General features: G+C 38.7%; 1 protein-coding gene across 13 annotated transcripts in view; it reads left to right on the top strand.

Moving 5' to 3' along the window:
• Positions 1–14,717, top strand: part of LOC122519827 (forkhead box protein P1-like) — a 267,674-nt gene that overhangs the window by 134,331 nt on the left and 118,626 nt on the right. The window lies entirely within an intron of this gene.

Below are 14,717 nucleotides of genomic sequence, written 5' to 3' on the forward strand. Positions count from 1 at the left end.
TTCATTAATAAAATTTTATTTTTATTACCTTTCATAATAGATGATTATTTTCAAATAAAATAGAATTCATTTATTCTTAAAATAAATGAAATTATTTATTTCAAAACGTGTAATGTTTTATTTAACGTTATTTTTTTTTATTAACGTTAAATTTAAAACATCTTTTAAAAGAAAAAAGAAATAAGTTAGTAATAAACTGGAAGTAAGTAATACTTTAATTCGCTCCAGGTAGGCGTGTGTTATTAACTCGAACTACCATACGATACTTTTTGAGTCTCACGTGAACACGTATCGCTGCGTGGAGATTTCTGGGATGCTGACAAATGCACACGTGTTAAGAACCTAACTACTCACCCTCTGTCCTACCTTTTTTCTTGCTACGAGAATAAAGGACACGCACGATCGTTAAGTGCAATGTCTTATATATGAATGCACGTACATATATATATAGGAGAGAAAGAGATAGAAAAAGAAGCATATGAGATCATCGTTGAATTACAAGGATGGCTGATGGAAAGGAACGCGGCCGCCGCGCTGACGTCGATGAACATACGCGAGAGATCGTGCTCGTTTTCGATATGATTACGCGCTAGCTATTTTGTATGTATAAGAGTTGGACGTGACTTTTTGTTTACGCTTCGTTCACGCGCAAGTTTACTTTTTCAGTCTTCGTTGAGCCACACAGTCATGACTCATCTAGGATTCAATTTTTAAATTACCCTGTACGATCATCATTTTATACACAATCGACGTTACGAACATTCTTTTCATACAAATTTTTCTAATCAAATAAATTTAAATCTTGAATACGAAAAATTCATTGCTTTTTTGTTCAATAAATTTAGGTAAGATATTATCTTTTCAATAATGTTTAATCTAACGACAAATCGATGAGGATAAATAGGTGTTTTCAGTGAATAAGATTTCTTAATTTTGATTGGGCAAGAATACGAATGGCGAGAAAAAAAAATCAGTGCAGGGGTGATTTTTAGCCTCCCAGTGACTGCGACAACACCACCACCGTCACCACCCTCAAGGGTTTTAAGATATGCAGGACGCAAGGCACGCTTTCCTAGCGAGACTATTTCAATACGAATGAGAGACCCTCTTCTCTCTACTCTCGACGAGACGATATGGTTCGAAGCGAGAAACTCGCGGAAGATCTACTTCTTGATTACAGAACTTTTTACCTAATTACATAACATTGTTACCATTTACAAAGTCGCCAAAGGGTCTACGTTTGTCGACTACTAATCAGGAACGTTCTAAGGATTAGCATCCTCTCGAAGATGAGAATCTCGTTCGGTTTCGATGGAATTCGTGAAATTCTTCCAACGTGTATAAAAGCTACGTGTTCTTTTTAAAGAGAAAAAGAAAGGGAAAGAAGTTTTATCGTATAAGAGCTTTAGAACTCCGTAATTACAAAAAAGTAGAAAATAGCTTTTAGAGAACTACATTCTAGGAACATTTAACTTTCCAACCCCCAAAAAAAATCTTCAATTCGGACTAAAATCTAACAGCGTTAGCAACCTTTATAAATATTAAACAAAGTAATAAAAAACAACAATTCGGATGACCATTCATTCATAAATCAAATAAATTTAAAAAATTATTATAATAATAATAATAACAATATTTTTGATAAATATATTTTATTGAAAAAAAGAAAAACAATAAATTTAATAGTAAAATTTGATCAAAGATTCGAGTATCAGACATTAAGACGTCTGGCAGTTCGACCTTCAACCTCCCGTAGCATAAACCCCTTTCGGCCGCAGCCCCTTTTAGAAAGTAATAGTAGGGAGGGTTACTCTGGTAAGTGGGTGTAGGTAGGTAGATAGGTAGCCTTTAGACGACGACGACGACGACGACGAAGGTTCACCAGTCTCGTCTCGTTTCGTCTCGTCTCGTCTCGTCTCGTCTCATCTCGTCTCGTCTCATTTCTTCTCGTCTCCATTGTCCTCTAATTCTCATCCGATCCTCACATTACGTAATTTTCTCTTTATTATTTTATAATTCCCGACAGTGTGCGGTACCTGGACCTGTGCCGGAGTCTGATCCAACTCCGGCAGATCCGCAAGGTTCTCATTCCGTTGCCTGCGCATACTAATGCGCGCATTTATTAATTATTCCATCGCTAATTACCACAGATTCTATTTCTCTTTCTTCTTCTCCTGCGTCATTTCTCTAGTTACGTCACTCACCGATTGAGATTAAAACCTTATCGCTAACTCAATCTCCTAATAAATTCGAACTGAATTTTAAGAAAACAATAAAATATGATAAGACGAAAAGAGGAAAGATAGGAGTAGGTTTGTTGTAGAGGTAGTAGTAAAATTTCATGTTGGTAAGAAATATATATTCACAAGAGAAGAGAAAGATAGAAAGGGAGAGGGAGAAAGAGAGGGAGAAAGAGAGGGAGAGAGAGAGAAAGAGAGAGAGAGAGAGAGAGATATTGATTCGGTAGAATGCTCCGCGGATTCCGAACGGATTCTTTACATTGGACTTGAGTTCGGTGGCCTTCGGGAATTAAATTCCCTTTTAACGTCGGCTAGGCGATTCCTTTTCATGGCAATCGCAAATGTTTAATTGGCTTGGCCGAGAGAAGCAGGTAACGGCAACGTTAATTGCACTGGATTGCCACCGGGCCCGCCTTAGCGAACCAACCAACCAACTAACCAACGAACACGAACGAACGAACGAGTATTGTAGAAATTCGAGAAGAAGATAGAAAGATAGAAGATACCTAAGGCAGGTGGATGGTCCGACAAGCAACTAGACGATTCTTGGCTGCTTGGAAAAGACTTCTCTGCATTGAATGCTAAACAAAAGTTAATTTATATCCAGAGGTCGAGACTTTGTAGGAGAGATCGGGAGATGAATGGCTGTACATTTTGCATACCAAGTGGCTCGTCAGTTCCTCAAGGACCAACGAACGGAGTTAAAGATCCCGAGGGATCCTCCCTCCGGGATATTCTCTTTTCTATCCCTCTTTAGCTTTTACAATTCTTAGAGAAGGCGCACGTACTCAGAGCATCCTTGAAAATCACTCGATCGACACCTCCTTTCATACTTTATCAGAAATTCCGATACTGTCCTGGGACATTTTCGAATAATAATTTAAACCTGTTCGAAATCATATATTTTCTATTTTTCGGAAACGATTTATTTATCTATTATAATAATAATTATTATTATTATTGCAATAATTTTGAGAAGAATAAAGATAAAAGTTTAAAGTATAAGGGTAAAATCGATTGAGTTCAAGTAGTTGAAACGAGAATGAGGAATTTTCTTCTCGTCGTGAGGCACGCAACGATCCGAAGATATTCCCTTTAGGGTCGTCACCCTTAAAATCCTGCGGTACGTTGTACGAGAAAGAGAGAGAGAAATAGAACATTCTCGTTCTTCGATAATCATATATCCCCTTCAAGAGAAGAAGCGCGAGTGTTCCAACGCGCAACGCCTGCAGTAATGAACGAAATTACGGCTGAGAATTAGTCGGCGCTAAATGAATTTCTCTTGCGCTTCAACGATTTCCTGATAACACCGTAGAAAGCTTCTGTACCGTTGAATTTCGTCTCGATGTCAAAAACCGCTTTCACTAAAACTCGATTTTCAACGATTGTTGCACAAATGATGACGCGGATTAGTAAACAGATTAATCTAAATTATTTCATAAAATATCGTGTAGGAAATTTTTCTTCCTTGAAAAACGACGAAAGAAACGTTATAAAAAAAAAAAAAATAATTAATACAACAAGGATCAAATGTAATAAAGAATAAATCAAGGTATTCAGATAGCATTTGGTTATCCTGGATAGGAAGCCTGTTGATCCAGTGTCCCGAAGGTGGAACAACATCGTCTAGCCGGCGTTGAACTTTCTCGATACACAAGGCAACATAGCAACACAACACGGTAAAGCACAACAAGTGGGAGGGATGCTGAGGGTGGAAAACACCTTCCCTCTCTCTCATTCTCTTTCTCTTTCTGCCACTGGTAGAGATGTACAGCCACCGGAACGGAGAGGCGCGCGTCGCCAATGCCACGTGCTTCGCAGTCCCTCCTCATTTCTACTCCCTCTCCCTCTGACCCCCTCTTCCTCACTCCCTCTTTCTATTTTCCTCTCTTTCGCTCGCGCTCTAAACAAACCCTCTATTCCTCCCACCTCGATCAGCCAAACGTTTACACCCCGTTGTCATATTTCACATGTTGGAATCCCTCATTTTCTATCGAATATTCATATATATATTTATTTATTTTGTATTTATTTATTTTTATCAATTGTTTCTCTAAAATTTGCGTTTATTTTTTATTTTTTAACAATACCAGCAAATTCCTGTTAAATTTAGAGATCCATTAGAGATCATGTAAATTTGATTTTATTTTTCTTTTTTTTCATTCGTAATAATTTTTAACATTTAAATTAATTCAAATATTCGTACTAATAATTTTGACTTTCGCGGCAGCGTCATTGGCGTTTCGACTAAAATATTAGAAAATAACGAAGTAGCATAGTGCCTTATCGGACGATTTCTTGGAAGAAACTTCATATAAACGACGATACGCCGGAGGGGTTTGGTTTTACCTCCTTCCTACTCTCCCCCTTTGTCTCCCTCTCACTTTCTTGATACTCCCTCGTCGACGAAGCAAAGTCAAGACGCAATCCGAGCAAAGAGGCAACTAAAGCCAAGTTGGAGTCTAACAACGTAACCAAAACGTGCAACCTTGTAAATAGATGTCTGGATCGTGCTAATACCGTTTTACCTAGCATTGTACGTAACTTCCTCTCCTTGTGAGAGGAGGAGAAGAGGAAAATGGAAGAGAGGATCGAAGGGAAAGGGCTTAACCTTCTTGTACTACCTATGCCTATTTCCTTACGTGCACACGCATGCACGTGCTGGGTAATTAGTGTCCTAATGAACTCGGATCCTAGTTAAGGAGCTATTTTCTCTCTCTCTCTCTCTCTCTCTCTCTCTTGTATTCTCTCATTCTCTTGCTCGCTATGTAAATAATCGCGAACACGCGCGATCTCTCCCGACTCTAACGCATCGAGAGAGTTTTGGCGTCGTTCGCGATCTATCTCGATAAGTGTAAACGTTTTAGTGGAGTGGTGGTGTTAGTGCACGGTAACGAGCCAAGATCAGAACATTATTGCAAGCGCAAAGTCCTCGGATATTTTTGTAGAGAGGAATAATAATGAGCTGTCATAGGTGGTAAGGTACCTACTACCTCCGTGAATTCGCGTACGATCGTAAATTTCTGCTTCCGCTACTAATTACCGTTGATTTATTCGGCACTAAGGTAACATCTTTGTACATGTATACCATGGCTAACGTTACGCCGATTATTTTTAATCAAATTTCGTATACCATTATCTCTACTATTCGATATTAAAGGAATAAAACGTTTTATTACTTTTCTTTTATCATTCTTTTTTCCGGATTATTAAAACATAGGATTTTCAAATTCATATCGAAAGACATTTAATTCGAAACAACAAAGCAATCATTTGATTCAAAGTCTTGAAACGCTTCGATACTCGCGAGTTTCTACTTTCTCGGAAAAAGGATAAAAAGTCAGGGGAAGAAAAAAAAAGGGAATATATGGAATCGGAGTCTCTTTTAGAAAGAGAGTCTTTAACGATACTTTGATATCGTGCGAGATAGAGAGTGCAGTTCTAGCACGACAATGGGCACGTTTGCGCATTAAACGCGAACGTCCTTATGCGACTTTGAACGACTTTTTGCTTTTACGACAGGACGATTTGAATTTTATGCTAGACGATATTTGAATTACGATGCCTCGTAAAACGACATTTTCGTAAGCGCGTGTACGTATGACGGTAGTGCGAGTAACTCGATTCTATTCGTAAACTGCCATTGCGTGTATGTCGTTCTAACATTTAGAAAATCGTTTCTAATCTTTCGAAGAAGAAGGAAAAAAAGAAAAACACTATTTTAGATTATTTTTAGTTTTTTCGATTTTTTATATTTAGTTTTAAATTCGATTATGAAAAAGATTTAAAACGTTTTGTCTTTTTTTTTTCTTTTTTCTTGATAATATGAAAATAATTTCGATATTTGATTCTTTTCGATTAAACGAGATTTTTCGATTTTGTCAAAAAAAGAAGACAAAAAAGTAACAGCCGCCAGTTTGGAGCCAAATAAATTCTATTATTAAACCATACGCGAATCCAGATCATGACTCTTAATTACAGTCGCATTGTCCACGTTTGCCAAATATCATACACATTAAAATTGTAATAAACCGATCACGTGATATAGACAGGGATAATAACTTTACTGTCACTTTGGATCGATAAATATTTGATCGTAAATATTCTTTCGCCAAATTACTTACTCCTTAAAATTGGACAATATATTTTGCACATATAAATACATCTGTGTCGAAAATTGATAGTCAACCTACTTGGGATTGCCCAACAAGTTTGTAAATTTGTATTTTCTCCAAATACATACGAAGATAAATTGAGAAATATTCATTGAGTTGTCCTATAAAGTTTTAGTCCAATTTTTGATAAACAACGTACATTAACCGATCAAAAATATTAATAAGCACGAACTTTTTATGTAACTTAATGCTTGTTTGACACGTTATAAATGCTTTGAAAGTTTGATAAAGAGAGAGAGAGAGAGAGAGTCTGTAAAGATTGTAGAGTATCGGGGTTTGGTCTGTTGCTTTCTCGACGACGCTGTACGTTCTCCTTCTGATCAATACCCACGTCCTTCCTTCTTCGGAAGGAACGTACGCGCGTACGTGATTCGGACTCTCAGAGAGAGGGGGTTAGGGTTGAGAAGGGTAAGTGGGTAGATGATGAAGGGGGTACCTGGGATAGGAAGAAGGCGAAGGAGAAGGGGTTGAAAGAGGAAAGGAAATAGAGAGAGAGAGAGAATTCGCGAGAGCACACGGTAATCGTACTTGGTGAGGATTTTCTCTCTCTCTCTCTCTGTTTCTTCGTCGATGCTTTTTCCTCATCGTGAAAGACAGAGGTTAGAGGTGGGGGGTGGGCCTTGGTCCAGACGGAGAAGGGTCGCGTGGGGGTAGAGTCGCGAGCGACGTTCTGACTGGGCGGTAAACGTTAGAGCGAGAAAGAGAGATAGATAGATGAATAGATATATATATATATATAGAGAGAGAGAGAGAAGAAGAAGGGAAGATTGCGCGCGCAAGTTGAACGTGTGCACTCACGATAGAGATAGACAGATAGATAGATAGACCATGCCTAGGACTCGTGATAAAAGATTGTCGCATACGTGTTTCCATATGTAACCATGTTCATATATATATAATTGAGTATATGTATATAAGTAAATTATGTTTATGCGTCGGCACAGGTAGGAGCATGCGTGAACACGCCTAGATGCTGTGTATTGTTCGTCCTTTAGTAGAAAATACTACTACGGTCTAGTAGAATGTTTTAAAACTTTAGGTGGAAGCTGGGTACTTGCAATAATGCTATCGTGAGATAGAAGGTGACAGAAAAGAAAGAGAAAGAGAAAGAAAGATAAAGAGAGATAGAGAAAAAGAAGGAGGAGACGAGGGATCCACGATTTCCTCCTCAGCGTAATTCGAAGAGAAGATAGGAGAGGAAACGGTGGTTCTACCCACTAGAGAGAGATAAAAAGGGAGAGAGAAAGAGAGAGAGAGATAGGAATGTGGGAGAGGGAGCGTTGCGTTAGGAGAGAGGGAAACCGTTGGCGTGCTCGAAAGAGGAACGAATGCTCAGCACAAGAGGGCGGACCGGAGAACGGTATTCCATGGAGGCGTGTCTTCATCGGCGCACCAGGTGCAAAGGTGCGCGAACGCATCGCTTGCCACGCCTTTCTCACCGTTAGACGTGCCCGACGCCGACGTCGACGTCGACGTCGACGTCTACCAACTCCGAGGAGCCTCTTGCTGTCTTACTCTTTCGATGCACCACCCATATCTCTCTCTCTTTCTCTCCCTCTATTTCTCTTTCTCTTTCTGTCCTCTTCGAGGAAGAATGTTGGTACTTGTCTAACACCCCGCATCCCCCACTTCTACATAGCACCACCACCATCACCATCACCACCTCTTCCTCCTCCTCCTCCTCCATCGAGCTTTTCCATCCACCAGAATCATCCAGCTTCTGGTGTCAACGTCCCAAGCTTCCACACTCAAATTCCCCTCTCTTCTTCATTCCTTCCTGATTCTCCTAAATATGCACCTTCGACGCGGACACATCGACGACATCAGGAGCTACGAACGACAACCGAGCGGGGGTAGTTCGTTCGTTCGTTCGTTCGTTCGTTCGTTCGAGGGTGGTAGCATAGGATGGGCGGGAAGCAGCTGCCTCGCCCCCTAAACTCCTATTCTCTCTGTTGCCGCTGCAATGGCATTTCTTTTTTCGATTCTCGCGACTCGAATGCGAGATGACGTTACATTCTATGCGCCATCAAGTATACATATATACATAAACCACACCTAGCTTGATAAGCTAGCTAAACAAAAATGCGTGCCAATTCTTGCATACCTGGTCCTCATATAATAGGAGGTTGCCATCCTTTTGTTCTTCATTTTTCCTTGAACAAAAAATAAATTACAACAATAATTTTGTTTCTCGAATAAGACTACGACCTTTTTCTACTTTTTTTTTCGATAATTTCATTAAATGTCTCTGCGAAAACAAAAGCAGATACAACAAAACAGTAAAAGTATGGTTTAATGTTAGAGAAAGATCCCGGGGACGCCATTTTCCAGGCTGATGCGAGTCTGCAACACAGGACGCATCGCATTCAAAGGCTGATAAACGGAGAGTAAAGGGGGGTTATTGCGTTCTCTTTCTCTCTTTTCTCTCTCTTTCTCTCTCTCTCTCTCTCTCTCTCCTTTTCGTCCTCGTTCACCATCCAGGGATCCTTCCTTCCTTTCACTCTTTCCTTCCGCCACTAACTTCTCCTCCATCTCCTCTTTCGCTTTCTCTGATCTTCTTCTCCCTTTTGCTACCACCACCGGCAGCCACCGCCTCTTCCTTCGCCGCCATCGGGCTTTTCCTCCTCCTCTCCATGAACAACCACCACTACCACCACCACCACTATCACTACCACCCCTTCCACTTCTTCTTCTTCCAGCATCACCATCACTGCAACTATCCTCTACCTCCTTCTCTTCTTCCTTCACTCCACCTTCTCTTCCTCTTTCTCCTACAGCAGCCTTTCTCTCGTGATTCCATTTCTGCGTTGTTGAACTATAACTCTCTCTAGGAAGGCACTGGCAGCTATTACGCTGGCGCTCCTAAGCTATTACGGCATCTGGAAGACTCGTTGCCGCGACCCGGTAGAAACGACATGAAGACGAGAGGTGGAGAAGAGAGGACTTGGGAAGCTCCGAGAAGGTAGATGGTCCTGCTTGCTAGGACGAAAAGGAGAACGTACACGGGGTGGTAGGTGGGGGGAGGTGCGGCTTGCAGCCGGGTTAGGTGAGGTGATGTATTGAGATCCCATTGTATCCACGGAATCCCCTAAGATTGCCAAACGACGCTTCCCTGCTCAGCCCCTCCTCCTCTTCTACTTCCTACCACCTCACTTCTACCACCCCTCTCACCACCAACGAATAATACGTCACTGCTCTCTAAGGCGACTATTCTCTCTCTCCCACCCCTCTTTCTTTATATCTATCTTGAGTACGAGATAACGGGCCGTATATTTTTTTCTTCTTTTTCACTAACCCTTTTTTTATTCTTTTGTTTTATTATCCGTAAAGATGCACTTACTGAAATACCTTATCGAATGAATAAAATTGACGTTGATTTTGTGTATTTCTTTTTTGTTAAGTTATTGTATTATCTTCGTAACAACAATAGTTTGAGATGAGAATCGATGAATTATGAATAAGATTAATAATATATCAGATGAAATTGTTTTGTAAGATTCTAGAATAGAGAGTTAAGAATTCCTAATTGGAAATCTATAAATTGCATTTTTGACAGATAAATTAGAAATTCACCGATACGATCAAATGTTATGCAAATCTGTTCACCGTCTAGACACTTTTTCTTAATTAATTCGAATAGTACCGTGTTTCGTTCGAAGCTTTCTATATTCCTTTCGACTTATCCGTTTATTGAATCACTCTATTCATGCGCATACATGTATGTCTGAGAAATTCTTGTTCATTAATACAACCGTTCGTCATCCATTTTTATCCCTTTCTTTCTCTTTATTCTTCTTGTACTTCACTCTCTTAAATTTTACTTCCTTTAAATTTACCCCTTCTGCCCTTTTCTCCTCCTCTTCCTTCTCTTATATATCTTTCGAACTCTCTACAAACTGTTTTCCTCTTTTTGCGATGCCTTTAATAACGTGAGATCGCGGTTCGCATGCAGTATTGAAAAAGCAGCATAATATCGAGGATCCCGGCAGCCGATATTGGCGGCGAGGGTCGCGCGGAAAAGAAAGCAAGGAAAGGGCGTAAGATGTTAACAAAAAAAATAAGGGATGAAGAAGGAGAAAATGAAAAATAAGGAATTGAGAGCCCAAGAACGATGAAGAAAGAAAAAAAAGCGGGATTTGAAGATGCAGAAAAATTCTTCTCGGTTCTTCTTCACCTTTATCTTTAAAACACACACACACACACACACACATATATATATATACATACATACATCATCTTCGATAACAAGCCTTTATTATTTTAACGATCGACATAATCCAACATTGAGTGAACGAACACTATCTTTCTTCATACTTGTGCGTCTCATAGGACACTGCATTGTTTTATAACCAAGGAAGGATCGTTCGATCGTTCGAAGAAAGAAAGAAAGATAGGTTGGTGGGTGATCGGGGGTGGTTTGTACAACTGTTTTTCTTCCTTATTCTCCTTATCCCATACTTGGTTCTACTTCGTGTCGTCTTCTTCTTCTTCTTTTTCTTCTTCTTCTTACACACGGCACACAGTACTGGCAATTAACTTTATAAAGATAGGACTGGTAAGAGTCATGCTTCGTATTAGAGAAAGCAAAATATTACACTGGACGATGTTTCTTTACGATAAAACCAACTATGACGACGACGACGACGACGACGACGACGACGACGACGACGACGACGACGACGTCGACAAAGACGGTAAAAAGAAAAAATAGAAGAAAAAAAAATAAACTAGCAAGACGTAGGATATTACGGAAAGAAATAACTCGTTCGAGGTCGAAGATGATACGCTGGATAAAAATGGGAGATCGATAAGAATCGTGTTACAAATACATATAGAAATATATACACATACACACGGATATAATACTTACCTACAGATCCTATATATACACTTACTAGCGTAGATACCGTATAATACAACTTACTCTATATGGCGGAAGCCAAGCACACAAAGTACTCTCTCGCAATTTTAGTTAAAAATAAAACATTTCCCCTTTAAGCGAGAGAAAGAAAGAGAGAAAGAGAATAAGATAAAAAAAAGAGAAAATTATCTCTTGACAAAGACGTCAACGTACGATCGCACCCCTTTCCTCTTTTTTCTTTTCCCTCTTCTCTTCTCCTTCACTTCTTTCCTATATCGCTTGTATTAAGCATACGTTAGATAAAAATATCCTCGTCTCGGACTTATATCGAGCGAAATGAGAATAAAGTCGCCAAACATACTTAGGTTTTTTCCCTTTTCTATTTTCCAAACTGCAAGAATAAAATTAGACCGAGACTAGACGTTGTACATAATAAATGTATACTAGTATCAAACAATAATTAATGGGATACAATAATTCATGTAAAAAATAATCTTTCAAACATATTAATCCGTTCATTTTTCTTCCATTCATATTTAGGGGATAATTTACAAACGTGAAAATAATTAGCAAAAAAATGTAAATAAATGCGAACATATACGAATGACAATTCTCAAAGTTTGATATCGGTTTTTTTTTCTTTTTACCCTTTCCCCATATACAATCTATACAGTCGTATACTTATACATAGGTATATACAATATTTGCTAGAACGCTCGGATATGCCGTTTTTAATTGGCGATCCGCCAAATTCGACGTCGATATAGAAAGGAGAACGCAAACATCGGTACGGCTCTCCGCGTGCATCCAGCAACGATCCTGCAATGCAAATGCAATTTGCGTATCATCGTTGTAGTCGCAAATAGATAGGCGGATAGATAGAAAGAGATAAAGAGGGGGAAAGAGAGAGAGAGAGAGAGAGAAAGAAAGACAGACAGACAGGCAGATGGAAATAGCGAGGGTGGAAGGAAGGGGTGGAAGAGAGGGTTGGAAACAGCCCGAGGTGGGCAGGAGGATAGCAGCCGTGTTTGGTAAATATTTGTGGCCGATTCGAAACAACAAAGCCGGAAAGGACCTGGCCCGTTTCGGTTCTAGAAATGTTTGTTTCGTGAATGCGAATTCCATTGAATGCGCTTCGGAAAATTGTGTGGGCGTATTGGCGTCATCATTCCTTCTCTCATTCTCTCTTTATCTCGCTCTCTCTCGCACTCGTGGTCTCATTCTATTTTTATTTCTCTCTTTCTCTCTCTTTATCCCTTTCTATACAAAGTTACGGAACAAGTCGAGGTAAAATGTTTCATGCTAGCATATCATGCAATACATTTGGAATGAGAAAAGTGGCATGTATGTATGCGCGTGCACGTGTATATAATACATACGCTTTTTTGTGACACACGTTATTTTCAAACGTTCGATCCTTTCGACGAAATGTCGATCGGTAATATTCATTCATAGGATCGTTCGACTTTTCGTTTTACCTTCGAGCGAATAAACGAAATACATAGCTCAATTTTATATTCTTTCTTTCTTTTTTATTTCTTTTTTTTTTTTCGTTGGGATTTTCGGGAAAAGAAGTTTGTTTTTATCGTATATTTATGATGTTTGCTCTGTGTATTTAACGTGGAAATTATTTCCACTTGGTATCGGAAATGATAATCAAATTTTCATTAATTCGATCGATCTCTTATCGTAATTATTTTTATTACTACGGTAAATATTTTCTTTTATTATATATATTTTAATGTTTGACGTTTATTTTTAATTTGTTTTTTTTTCCAAAGAGAAATTTTAAGAAATACAAATTTCTTTATTAATTTAAAAACGTTTTAAAATAGTTATTGTAATACGTGATATATTAAATTTGATTTGTTTACAGCAATGATTTAAAAAATACTTGGAAAGTAATTTGATGATCGCGTGGTTAAATTAAAAATATATTATACAGGATCCGATCGTGAAAGAACATAGAACATATGTAGAATAGTGTGTATGAGAGAGAACATATGTTTGGGTTGTAGGATTGTTTATTCGCGTATATCAGGTCGAAACTTAAGCCGGTATCGCAATCGCGGAGAAAAATAAATTTTCTATCGGGGCACGTGTGTTGCCCGATGTTGTTGGATATCGTTGTACACATAGTAACTTTATCGTCGACGATTGTGCCACGTAGTATTACGCCATTCGTAGATGCGTAACACGTATACATATATTTTTACGTGTATACATGTAGTATCATCGAAACTTGAACGAAAATCGATTTTCGCTTGGAACATATGTACATATGTTGTTTCATGTAGGAGATAAGTAATCGTTGGTATGATATAATAAAATCCTATAACAAACGCCTACATTTCATTCGAGATTCACAAAAAAAAACAAGCGCGTATAAAAGAGAGAGAGAGAAAGATTTACATATAAGATTTTTAAGAAATTGCTTTAACGAGTTAAAAAGAAGTTTTAAATTCCTTTGCCAAATATTTGAAGTAACACTTATAATTATTTACCAACACTGGTAAGTGTAAATTCATATCTTCCAATGAAAAACCAAATATTATAATTCTAATTATAAATTTGTTAATAAATTTTTTCTTCAATTATCTTTTTTTGGTAGACCCATTTTTAAAATACCCCGGAGATTGAAATTTTGAAATGAAGAATCCAAATATTATGTATAAATTCAATGAAAAAAATCACACACACACACACACACATAAATTGATTTTCTTATTTATTATTTTTAATTTTTATTTTCTTAGATAAATCGATTTTTGGAACATCCAGTATATTTTTCAGAAAATTTTCTCTCTCTCTTTCTCTTGCACATTTCTCTTCCTCTCTCTTTTTCCAAAGAAACGCGAGTAGAGAAACGGCACGATAAAGCCGTCAATTTTCACCCTCAATACCGTTTGTCTCTTGCAAAGAAAGGAAAGTAAGCAGAGCGGGCGCCAGAGAGTAGAGAGAAAATGCCGGAGAAGGAAAGACGGATGGAGGAAGACGGACGGATAGACTTGTAAGAACGAACGAGACTTCACCGTTTCTCTCTCTGTATGTGTACGCATTCTACGTATACGCATTTCTATGGGAACGATGTCGGTTGCGTAAGTTTCTACGTATTTTCAAATGTGTGTGTGTGTGTGTATGTGAGAAAGGAAGAAGAGATCGGAAGGGAAGAGACATTTATTACGACTTTAACCGGACTTTGTGTTTATTCAGCGACTGTTGCTCTCGCTTACCGTCTATTCTCTCTCTCACTCTTTCTCTCTCTCTCTCTCTCTCTCTCTCTCTCTCTTTCTCTCTCTTTTTCTCTTTCCCCTTTTGCAATCTTTGAGACAGACTCGAAGTACTTGCTTTCGCTCGCGCAAGGAATTCCTGGCACGTAGGGTGACCGTTCGTGGTTCTTCTTCGGCCATCCCCTTCTTGTCACGCGAGACCCTCTCTCTC

The sequence above is a fragment of the Polistes fuscatus genome, unplaced genomic scaffold, assembly GCF_010416935.1.
Source record: "Polistes fuscatus isolate 324 unplaced genomic scaffold, CU_Pfus_HIC Scaffold3, whole genome shotgun sequence".
Lineage (NCBI taxonomy): Eukaryota > Metazoa > Arthropoda > Insecta > Hymenoptera > Vespidae > Polistes > Polistes fuscatus.